The following is a 12,601-nucleotide window of genomic DNA, read 5'->3' on the forward strand; positions in this document are numbered from 1 at the left end:
AACCAACAACAAGATAGTGCAGTAAAAAAGCGAAGTTTGTTTACTTAGGTTTGGAAAACTAGAACTCAGCATGACTTGAAAGCCACATCCTTGGCTGGCATAGATTGGTTTCATCGGTTACCAGCAGTTGTGTTGTTTACTTCAGCAAGAATTTGTCTCCTCAAATATTATCTTCTGTCTGTGGAGCAGTGTGGTGGCCGAAGGGAACACGTAAGTGCCTATGTATGTACATCTAGAGAAAACTGGACTAGGCTCTCCTTTTATCGTGAAATAATACAATGGTGCATTAGCACATCGCTATGAGTGCTCTTAACATTTAAGCCCATTTTTCCTCAAATTATTTTGTTGGTCACAAGCATCCGTGCACCAGTGCATTAATTTGCTTGATAGTTTAGAGGCCACTTCTCCAGTTGAGCAACCCTCAAAAGACAGTACCAACCTTTTAGTTCTGAAATTGCTGTTATTAGAACAACTGGGAGAATGTACCTCTGTAAAGACAGAGTTGAATAATGATTTAGCTCCCAGAATTAATTTGAAATTTCAGCAGCATTAAGTAATATTTTAGTGGCAGTATAATCCTGTACATTACATATTAACTCCACAGACTGTACTGCCAGTGGAAGTGCACTGCAGTATTTAAGTGACGCTGTAACACCACGGTATTATATTCAGGTCATTAGGGAGCATTTTACAGGATTTAAGTTATCTGGCAAAATGTCAAGGGTGAATCATATAATCTGTGTTTCTTTGCATCTCCAAATATATAAATTAGGGGTTTTCTTTTTTATAAAAAGAAAGAAAATATTACACCTAACTACAGTGTTCCTATTCTGTCTCAGTCTGCTGTATCACCTGTGCACCGCTTGCACTGTCAACAATGCTGAGAGAGCAACCGAAAGAAAGGGGAATAATAGATCTAGATGGCTCAGCTGGTTGGTGATGTAAGTGGAGAAAACATTGTACTGAGTTTTTTTTCTGTATGAATCAAAGCAATTGATAGATAAGCATAAAACTGAGTATTTGGCTTTTGTGGCAGGCATCAGCAGGTGTCCAGAATGATGGGAAATGCTGAGATCTAAGATGTATGTTTTCCAGAGCAGATGCCTAATGCTAACCTTTCGAAAAGGCAGGGGCACTCTTCTGCAATTGAATGCACCAAGGGAGGTAGACACCTATCTCCTCTTTGTACCCTAGAAACTCATTATAAAATCATGTGTGTGGCCCATCAGAACTATTTTGGTACCTCTTTTCAAATGTACTCATCGTTCAGACAGCTACAGTTGACTTTAGAGGGAGAGATGAGGCTGTGAAAAGCATGCGTTCTCAGCAGCCCATTGCTGCCTCTGGCAGAAGTTCCTGCCATTTAGATCTGCCAGCTAGATGGTTCATACGATTATTCCATGAACCATTAGGGACAAACTGAGCCGGGTTAGTTTAAACATGTAAATAGTAGCTTTGGTTCATTCCTTCTTCAAGAAACAGATGATCATCACAGAAGTAGCCCAGCTGGCTAGTAGAAAATAAATTCAACCATGTGACTCTTTCTTGTCTTTCCTTCACTGAGTTTTAACTACAACTTTTGGGATAATGATGCTTGGAACAAATGAAAATAATAGCAGCAACAACAACAAAAGGTTCAGCTAAGGCAAGTTAAGAGGAAGTAACATCTAACTTCTAATGGTGGAAATGGCAACGGTGAGCTGCTGTTTGGTCAGGGGCTGATAAAACTTTTCAACCAGCAGAGTCACAGTCGTGTGAATAGGATGTATGGCTGTGCCCTTTCTGTGCTCAGAATGGTGGGGGGGGAGAAATAAAACAGCAACAGTTAGCTTATTTGAACAGTTTGTTTTCCTCTAGCCTAGAGTACTGGCCAAGTTCCTCTGTGGTAATTCCTGTTATCTTCTTGCTGCACTGTGTGTGATGGGAATTTCTTAGAAAAATCCCAGGGACAAGAGGTGTGTTTGGCTGCTGCGTGCCAGTGCTCTAATGCAGTGCTGAAGGTATTGGAATTGATTTTTATGAGTCTTCCTTCCAAAAATAGCTTTAACTTCTCTGTTAGGGAATGTTGCAAGGCTCATTTGTAGAGAAGCAGTGGCTGTGCACATGAAGAAATTACCTTACTTGGCTGACCTGTTGCCAGAGGAGGTTGTGGAGGCAGACCAGCAGGTTAAGCATGGCTATGGTCTACAGGTCCACAGATACCGAAGGAGGCAGATGTTCTCATCTGTGTAACAACAGTGGATGCTGGGGAGTAAACGAGACATAAATCACAGGTAGTGGTTTTTGTGCCCTGCCCGTCATCCTTGGAGACAGAATCCTGAGCTAGGTGGATTACTGGGTTAACCCTGTATCGCATGTGTGATGTTCCCATGGCATTCAGTATGTAAGAATACTTAAAATACTATCCATACTGAATTTTAAGTTACATCCAGAACGACAGAGGCACAGGGTGTTCTTTTTCGGTCTTGTACTTTTTTGCATGAGTAAAAACTAAACTTTCATGTTAATCGTTTTGGGGGTTTAAAACATCTACTTTCACAAAAGATAAAGTTTCTGTAAAAATATTGTGGACTGCTGTCTCTGATGTTGCTTTGGGTTTGCGTTTTTATTTTAAGATGTACACCAAAACCCAAGTCTGCCCCACCATTTCTGGTGGGTGGCAAATCAAAGTCAGTGGGATTTCATGAAAAATGGGTGTAGACAAGGAACTCTCCAGAGAGTGGTTCTCCACTGATCTGTGCAGTTACTAATGACTCCTATGAGCTGTCATTTTAAGGTAAAAATAGAAAATGTAAAATATTGATTACATAGGCAAGTACAAGAAACATACAGCTGTATACTAGCTCTCTAGAAACATGTAGATAAAAATAGATGTAAATCACACTTTTCCTGTTAGTACAGCACAAGTAATTGTGTTGCTATTGAGGAAATATGTCATAGGGCCATGGGCTTGTGTTTTGTTGAGTGAACTTTATTCCAGCTATATTGTTAAAGAAAGCAACACTGGAAATCTTCTGAGACTCCTTTTCCTATATTAGGGGCATGTGCTTGTTATCATGGTGCTGCAGCAGCGAGTAATACCATGAAGTTGAGACTGGGCTAGATCTTTGCTGTTCCATCAAATGCATATTCTAAACCAGGTGTTTACTGTAAGCCCTACACACTAGAAATGAACAGTTGCCTTGACATTTCATGTTGCTATGCCACTTTTACTGCCTTTTCAATATATTTGCTGGGGCTGTAACACTTTTTTTTGCACTTAGGTTTATGTAATTCCACCTTTCTCAACCAAAACAATCTTGATGATTTCTTTGATGGTACCTGGCTAAAGCCTGTTTTCCTCCCAGCTTACTGGAGGCAAACATCTGGGTTACAGGCTTCAGCATCCTTGCCCATGTCGTTGCATCCATTGTGACTTTTCAGTTTGAACCGTTGCCAGCTGATTTTGCCCAGAAACTTGTCAAACCAACTTGCGTCTAGCTTTTTATAAGGACTGGTGAGAGAGATATCAAGATAGTAGGATTGTTTGCATAATCCACATATTTTATAAGATGGTGTGTATATAATAAGCTCTGAGTAATTATATAATAGGGTAGTCATCCAGCCAATGATTACGTTCCTTAGTAGGGAACCTCAGTAATAGCTCTGGCATAAATAGAACTTTTTTTTTTTTTTTTGATAGTCATTACAGAATGGCTTTAACTAGTAACAGTGTTTATCTGAAATTGAACTCAAGTTTACTTTCCAGTTCTTTATGGAACAAAGGTTCTTTACTCAGAATAAACTTTAATGATGAATTTGAGGGTATTCTAAAAATAGGGTCCACTGTGGAGCTTCATTACAGTGCTCATTCCCTTCCTCAACAGTGTGATGCATGGATATGTATATTAGTCTCAAATAGTGCTTTATTAAAGAGTCTGAATAACCAATAAAAAATGTGGTTCCTAATCTGGTAACATTATAGGTTCATACATGAAAACAGGGAATTGACCAAACTTGCTCATTTTGTTGCATCAAGGGAGTTGAATTTCTGAAACAGATCAGTGGACTGGAATCCGTTTTGATATTAGTCAGTAATATAGCTGTGACAACATACAGCACTGGGAGGGCTGTCTTTGTCTTCCATGGCTGGTAAAATCATTTCTGTGCATACAAATATATGTACAACCAAGTTTGCAACTGATACTTTTTTTGGCCACACACAAAGCACGTTATCATTCTGAAGCTTCAGGCTAAATGTGTGAGCCCAGGTGTTGTATTTCTAATGTCCTTTGCATGAAATGTGAAATAATTGCTCAATTGTAGAGACTGTACGTATATTTATGAAATGCGAAATACAGGCATGCTCTCTTATTTCAAAAGTCTTAGGAAAATATGTGTGTGGTGAGGCCACACCATCTTCAGAACAAACTTCTTGTGTTCTTGAATTGTAGATATCTCAATCTTTAAAACTGGAGCAAATGGCAGAATACCTTAAATACCTTTGTATGAGTTTAAGTGATTTCACTCCTATTAAATATACATTGGACTTACTGCTACTAGCATGTGCTGAATGCATTTTCGTGAAGTAAGTGCTTCTCTTAAGTTTCTGTGCTGTGGAACAGTGGCCTCCCTACCGAGAGGGGAATAAACATGTGGGTATAGCAATTGGTTAAGTAAATGAAGCAAGTGAATTGTGGATAAATAAAAGTAAGTGGCAAAGAGATAATAGAGGGAAAGCAAAAAGCGCTCCTTTGCAAAGAGCAATAGACAATGGCCACCTCTCCAAGATGGTGCCAAACCCCCAGAAGAATCAAAGGCTTCATTCTTACTGGAGAGACTGAAAGAAGGTCGAGTTCAAAAGTAGCTTTGGGTCAAAAAGGAGGGAGGAGAGGGAGATGGTTCAATCACTGAGATGAGTAACTTCAGTTAATGTTTAAGTGACTGAGATGTCATTGAGAGAGCTGCTGCTTAGGAAGAGACCTGCCTGGCTTATATTTTCAGTATGGAGCTGCATGAAATCAATATCTGAAATAGGCTGCGCCAGGTGCAGGTTGTCATTATACCCTATTTACCGGTCCTTATTGATCCTCTACTTCCATGTGTGTGACGCTGGGTCTTCTGAGGCCACATGCCTTGGTTGTCTTGTGGCAATAAGCCAAGCCATTCTTATAAATCCTTCCTAATGAATTATAGGGGAAAAAAAGCTATACTCTTCCTTAACTGGTTAGGTCTTTTAGGAGGATAGTCAAGACTCTTGTGCAATTTAACCCTGGTATTTCTGTGAGGTAAACTGTGTCTTCACTTAGAAAGCTATAAGTTGGCATGAATGCTGAACGTATGCCATAAGCCATATTGCCACTGTATCACCTTCAAGTCATGACTGAACTTTTTTTTGTAGTGCATGGATGCAAGTGGTCTCAAGTCTAACTGTACAGAAAACTGAAGTTAAAACAAGCTTTTATAAGTGAAGGAGTTGTTCTGACAAAAATTCTGTTTTCTTTGGATGTATGATTATATTGGTTTCATTGCAAATTTTTACACTGTTCCTCTGACTTTACCAGTTTCCTCACGTGAGGAATAAAGACTGAATAAAAGCCTGGGAAACTTGCAAGAAATGCGTATCCTTGAGGTAAATGTCAGAGTGATGGCTCTTGGGACTAGATGTTATGTAAGGATTTTTTTTCATACAACATGACCAGCTAGAAAATATCTGTTTCCAGCTGTGCCTTGCTATTATACTGTTCAACTCTGATCTGCAAATTCTCTGGTGGGAGTAAAAGGGTAATTTGTTTTCTGTGCCATTACTTTTGGCTCCCTCAGCTCTGCCTGCCAGAGTGCTAGTGAAGTGGCACCAGCTCTGGTTGTAGGCCGTAACTAGCGGTGTACCCCAGGGGTCGATGCTGGCTCTACTACTGTTGAGCATCTCCGTCAATGATCACGGTGACAGGGCACGTTCGCTGAGGGTACAGAACTGGGAAGAGTGGCTCATACACCAGGGGCTTTGCTGTCATTCAGAGGGACCGCACAGGCTGGAGAAATTCAGCCAAGAGAAATGCCAAGTCCTGAACCTGGGGGGGAGCAGCCCCAGACAACACTGGTTTGTGGTGGGGGCCACCCAGCTGGGAAGCAGCTTGGTGGAAAAGGGCCTAGTGGACACTAAGTTGAACATGAGCCTTCCAGCCCCAGCCATTTGGTGGTTCTGTAACTCTGGCCACACTTTCAACGAGGTGGTTTCTCATGTACCTGTTCTGAGGAAAACAATTGATTTTTACCTTGTCCATGTATACTTTTTTAGTGAGCTTGGACTTGGTAATTTCAAAAATTACCACAGAATGAGATCTGAAGGAAATCGCATGGTGAGCATCATGAGGCCAATACCATTGCTGTAAGTTAATGTAGGTAGTACGGCCTGGAAAAAACATGCCTGGGTGGTAAATTGTGAAGCATTTGTAGCAGTAGAATGGCTTAATGTTGCTGAGAGTCCTTTCCTGTATTTATTAAAAATAAAAATGACGGTGGGCGTAATCTCAGAGACATGTACGAGTGTTTTCAGCAGATAGTCTCTGGATTTAGAAAAAAAAATAAGGTTTAATATGCTAAGGAGGAAGGGTTTATTAAATTTTTAAAAAACTTTTAGACATGTTGAGTCCCTGATAATCTCAGCAGCAGATACCTGTGGTTAGGTTGTTGAGGAAGTGTCTTCTATAGGCATCTCAATATTTTAACCATAGTTTTTCAAAAACATTGTGAGGCGTAATGCTATTGAATGAGATGCCAGAGTCTGAAAAGCCCCACTCAATAAACTGATATGTTGTTCAGGAAATTGATGATATATCAAAAGATGTTTCTTCAGATAGCAATCACTGGTATAGCTTCCCAGAATGAATGTGAAATTCGAACACAGAGAAGCCTGTATCTGCTTATAATGGTGCTGGTTTTGTGCGCAGAGTTCTGGGTTTATGTGGAGAGGGGTCTGACCCGTGACAAAACCGATGAAAGCTGTTTCAGCCAGCAGTACTTCTTGTGACCTTAAGCATTCCTTTGTTCGAGTGTGAGATTAATTCAATGAACATTTGATAGTGTTTTGTTTTTAATGATCAAATATACTGGATGAAAGCAGGTCTTGCAGTTAAAAGATGAGGTATATATTTAACTGAAGCATATTCTCCCAAACAGGAATAGAATTATGAATGTATGTCCTCTTATCAAATCTTTGTGCACAGAGCATAGAAGGCAACATCCATGGTGGCTTTTTTATTTACTTATTGATTCATTTGGAATAGCAGAATGTTTTCTTTAATCTGTTTTAATGGTTAATCCATAATTTGATAATTAATCTGGAATTTTTCGTCTGCCCTCAAAGCTGTGGGAATGAAGCAGTGCCCACTGGTGACAAACTGGTTATCCTGCGTTCAAGTCACTCAGTAGAAGGAACGCCAAGGTACAGGACTGGGTTTTGTCGTGGTGTGATGGATTGTACCTGCATCTCTTAAAAATAAGTGTGCCTAGGTTAGTTCTGTTAAAGTTACTGTCGTAAGGGGCAGTAATCTGAGTGGAACCACAGCAGTGCTTGCAGAGGCGGGTTGTATGTGTCCCCTTGGGTGGGATCAGCTGTGGGCACAGCTTCTGAACCTGGGAGATCCACCAGGAAATGGGAAAGCTTCAGGGTGAGTGAAGTTCAGGTTCTGGAAGGTGGGCAGGCGTTGTTTGGTCAGTCGGTCTGTTGGTGTTTTACAGGCCTCTGGAGGTGACCTTTGTATTCAGTGTGGGGAGTAGCATAAGTGAGCATTGCAGGCCCGCACTGAGCCACTGCTTAAGTGACCAAACACATAAATGAGCTGAGCGGCTGCACTGACCAGCTTTTTCACAAACTGGCGTAATTCCATCTCATTCCACTTTCCTATCTAATAAAGTAAGTGATCTTTGTTCGCACATGGATGTCTTGGAGTCGTCACTTATTTATCTTCATGACTGCATGTGAGAAAGGGTTTGGTTTTCCCTGTTTTACGGGAGACAGACAGGGCATGAATTGACTTGTAGTCTGTGTGTGCTATCTTACAGTGCTCGGCGGAACGATTGCGTCTTAAAGCTTTTCAAAAGCTATGAGGAAGGGGGCTTGTCGTTATGTTTTGCTTTATGTTTAGAGGATTTGAGAGCAAACCGCTGCAGTCATCTGACAGCAGAGAATTTTGCCTTTGCTCACTTTGTTTAATCTCTAAAAGTCCTTATCAAAAATCATTACTGTTTCAAAGTCTCATGAAGGTGTAAGAGTCTTGTGCCTACTGAAGGAAGCCCAAAGCAGTTAATTTGTTGTTTCTTTTCAAGGCAAGGTGCAATGTGTCTTTTGTGTAGCCAGCCTTGGCAGTGCTTTCCCCTCCCCAACTTCTTTGTCCCCCTTCTTCCCTTCCCCCGCCTCCCCAATTATTTTTCCAGAGCCCTTGGCTTGCTGCTTCTGGGGCAGCAGCAGCAGCTGCTAGTGCTGTCCTGTAATTCTTCCATCCCGGTCACAGGGGACTGGAAGAGAGAAGACGGTCTGTCTCAGCAGCAGTCCACCAGCTGCTGCTACAATGCATAATGCGTAAATTTGCAAAATACAGCTTTTAATTTTGCTTTGCAGTCAGAATGAAAAACTAGAACACACCACCACTGCCATCATTGATTGATTAATAGAAATCTACGTCCTCTGCTCCTTGGTTCAGACTTAGACCAAAAGTACTGGAAGTGGCTAAAAATAAAAGGTAAGAATCTTGACAGACTTTAAAACTGATGGAGTAATTAACAATACAGTGTTGTATATGTATGCTTGAGAATACACTGTAGGAAAAAATCTGTTGAGTAACACAAAATATTCGACTACATCAGAGTATAAAATTATGCTTATGGTCCTATTACTTTCTGAAGTGTGCAGATAAGCAGGGTTTCTTTGTTCAAGTGTCAGTGAATGAGGGAGTTGTACATATTCTAGCATAAGCAATTTTCCTGAAAATATATATTGAACTACATTTTTCAGTTTGGGAGCTTTCTTTTGAGGGATCAGAGGGAGGAGGAAGGAGAGTAGGGAGCATAGTTGCTATTCATTGTCTGCTAGCCATGAGGTTAGAGCATCAACAATGGTTTGTTCTGTGCCCAGTTGTGCACTCCGAGTAAGGAAGCAGCACACAGAAAAGGTAAGCAATCCCCAAACTACCCTTATAAACGGGTTTTTAACCTCTTTAAGTGTGTATTCAAGAATGACCAAATCTCCTTGTTAGACTATTCGAGAATCAGCCAAAACATGGCCTGAATTTGTGACAGAACTGGTATTCACTGAACAGTTTGACTCAGTGTGTAGTTCAGAAGACCTGAACTATAAAACACTATTCATCCATAAAAATAATTCATGTGGTTGTGGTGCGCATTATTGGCCAAAGAAAGACTGCTGTGTGTAGAGCTGAGAGAACTAATTTTATCACAAGTCAGTTTTGCAACCAATATCCCTAGAGACCATGTTGCCTTCTTTGTTTTTCTTTAAGTGCTCTGAAGTCCTTTGTTGTAGAAGCTGTACGGGAGCTGCAGTGCACGGAGGCTGGCACAGGAACTTTTCTGTGCCAAGTTGTTACAGGGAGCATGAGATGATCTGCATCCAGGCTTCCTTGCTGGTGGAGGAGCTGGTGGCAGCTGGCTGTCTACTTTTCTCAGTTGGTTTCATTGGGATCAAGGGACTCGGAGAAGCCAGCTGCCATGTTGGCATGCCTGCTAGAGGTTGTGCGTGAGGGACGGTGGTGATGGTGTTGGCTGTAGGCTGCTGCCCTCCAGCAGGCACCACAGAATAAACCCAAATGCTGAGCAATCACTGATCTCGTTTTGACAATGTGTCCACATTTTAACTATTCTGCTGAACAGCTGCGAGTACGCTAGCGTGTGGATTGTACATTTTGCTACTAATTAGTGTACGGTGGGTCCAAACCAAAGCTTCTAGTGCAAATTCGCCTGGATTTGTGTGGGAGCAGATCTGGGCCTTGCCTTTGTGGAACAAGCTAAATCGACTAGTAATGGCATGGTGTAATCTTGTGCCGATTCCCAAAATCACCTGTCCTCATTTTTGCATGTTTGATGTGATGCTCATGTCAACAATCTGAAGTGATAGCATAAAGAAACTCTAATCTCACGACATATTACTCCCAATAAATACATTGTACAGACATGCTGGCAGAAATAAACTCAATCTAGATCTGTCTTTGGGACTCCAAAGAAAAAATACAATTAAAATAGTTTAAAGAATCAACCAAGCATACTGTGTGCATGTGTGTGCAGCTATTATCTAAAATTTGTTGGATTTTTCTTAGTCTATGAAAACTACAGCCCCAAGTGTACACTGTGCCTTCCAGCTCCAGGGCAAATACAGTAAGAAGAGATTTATTATATGGTGACCCATTATACAGGCACCTGAGAGGTAAGAGAAAGGAAGAGGAGTGTTTTGCCCTGAAGTCCTTCCAGATTATTTTTTTTTTAAATAAACATGGTATGCTCAACTATTTGTATAAAAGTGGTGTTCAGTGGTCTCACTTAATTGAGGAGGGAAGTCAAATCCAGTGAAGTGCAGACGGCTTGTGTAGTTCAAGTGCAGTGTTTTGGTTATACTGCCCACACATTTGCAGAGAGAGAAGATAGAAATGAAAACAAGTAAGAGAGACTGTGTTCACAAATATTCACAGCAGAATACTTGGAAACACTGCTTTAGCTAGAGTTCATAATATTGCATATTACTAGTTTTTCAAAGTACCAAAAATTAACTATTAGAAACAATCTGAGCTTTAGAGACCTTAAAGGAAGACCAGTAGGGTACGTTTTAAAACTCCTGTGGTAGCAAAACAGATAGGAGCTAGCTAACGCCCTTCTGACCATGTGGCAGCAGGGGCCTCTAAGACTCGCAATAAGGATGCTAGGAAGGCAAGCACCCTTTTTCCAATATGTGTTTTCATTTGTCTTCCTCTTGTAATAAAAGCATCTACCTTCTGTCAGTATTTCCTGGGCTATGCAGTGAATTCTTTTGAAGATTATTAAATTGGCATTTTCTTGACTTTTCCTTCCTTTCAAAATTAATATCTTTAACATTTGACCAGTCAAACTCCCAGGCACAGCTTCTTCCATGCAGCAGTAGTTATCTCAGCACTGCAAACAAGACCCTTGCTAGATGCTGATTCTTACAGCACAAGCTGTTTTCCATCTATTCTGCAAGGAATGATTTTTAATGAAAAGAACAGCATTAAATTCTCAATGACAACCAACCTTTGCTCATTTCTTCCCCTGTGGGGATTTGATCAATCTCTGCAGCTTCCTGCTTAGACGCCGTACACAGGGGATACCATTTTGGGGGCATAGCTAACCCATGAATAATTGAAGGAGTGGTTTTTGAGGGAATACTTTGAACATTTCCAGCAGCTACAGCCTGACTATGCATCTCCCATGTAACTCTCTCTACATCAAAGTTAGAAGGTGGCTTTTACTGTTGTATCATTTCTATAAAACTTAGGCTGTGCAGTAAGCCCATAGTCTAATCTGTTGATCCATTCTGGTGCTTAGAACAAAATATTTTAAGGCAAGAATGATAGAGAAAGGGATAATAGGAAATAGTTTCAGAAGAGGGAACTAAAAGCACATTGCAACCCTCCTGAAAGAATATGATAACTAGACAATGGGAAACTTACTGCTTAATTCCACAGCTGAAAAAGGCCTTGATAATCAGACCTTATAAAAATACTTATTTCCCAAGATGTTGCCCTTAAAGGGAGGGAGGGAGAAAGAGGCAGAACAAAACATAAGTTCCAAGCTTGCTAAACATGTCACTTGGGATAACATCACTTCTGTTTGTCCTGAGTAAACACAATGCCAGATCAAGAGCCAGAGGATAATCTTTCACTCTAAATTGTTTTCCTGTAATATCCGAGGCTGCGCAGTATAAAATCAGGAGTGGAGAAGCCATCCTCAGTCTTTTGCTTTGCCTGCTGATACAAGCATGATTTTATTATACAAACATTTGCTACATTAATTGTGATTATTCCTAATCCTCCATTTTGCTTAATGGCAAAACATTTCACTGGAGGAAAAAAAAATTAGATTAAAGTAAAGACTTTTAGGCAGTAAAGGCTACTAATTGAAACTGGAAGGGATTCTCCCATGATGTAAATTCAAAATTACAAAAATTACTGCTAAGATAACTGGAGAAGTCATACCTCAAAATCTTTAGACAGGCACGTTAAGTTTTTCTGTGGTCTAATGCAGTATATTTTTTTCTGCTCTGTAAACTTAGCCTACTTTAGTAAATATTCACACCTATAGTTAGACATATATATGTTTGTACAATGTGCATTTTTTTTTTGTCTTCTGAAGGAATGTAGGGGTTTGGGTTGTGCGCGTGTACCCATGGGAACCTCTAAAAGCAAGTAAATCACAGAAGTGGATGCTGGAACTTTTTTGTGTTATTTAGTGCCTGTCTTCTGCAACAACTCTGCTTTGAAGTTGTGGAATAAAATGGTGGGGGTTTTTTGTTTTGTTTTGGTTTGGTTTTGTTTTGGTTTGTTTTTTTTTTTCTGTGTGAAGTTTGAGGGGGCTTTGTTTCATTATTTTTATTCCTCCACAG

At 40.5% G+C, this 12,601-nt stretch overlaps 1 protein-coding gene across 19 annotated transcripts in view; it reads left to right on the forward strand.

The window, feature by feature from the left end:
* Positions 1-12,601, forward strand: part of ZMIZ1 (zinc finger MIZ-type containing 1) — a 353,245-nt gene that overhangs the window by 130,307 nt on the left and 210,337 nt on the right. For 4 of the 19 annotated variants that reach the window (XM_083843093.1, XM_083843113.1, XM_083843111.1 and 1 more), the window contains one exon: positions 8,600-8,720. The exons of the other annotated variants lie outside the window; for them this stretch is intronic. The gene's annotated coding sequence lies outside the window, so the exon portion shown is untranslated. The remainder of the gene's footprint in view (positions 1-8,599; positions 8,721-12,601) is intronic. 19 annotated transcript variants of the gene reach the window in all.

Source organism: Anser anser, assembly GCF_964211835.1.
Source record: "Anser anser genome assembly, chromosome: 7".
Classification (NCBI taxonomy): domain Eukaryota; kingdom Metazoa; phylum Chordata; class Aves; order Anseriformes; family Anatidae; genus Anser; species Anser anser.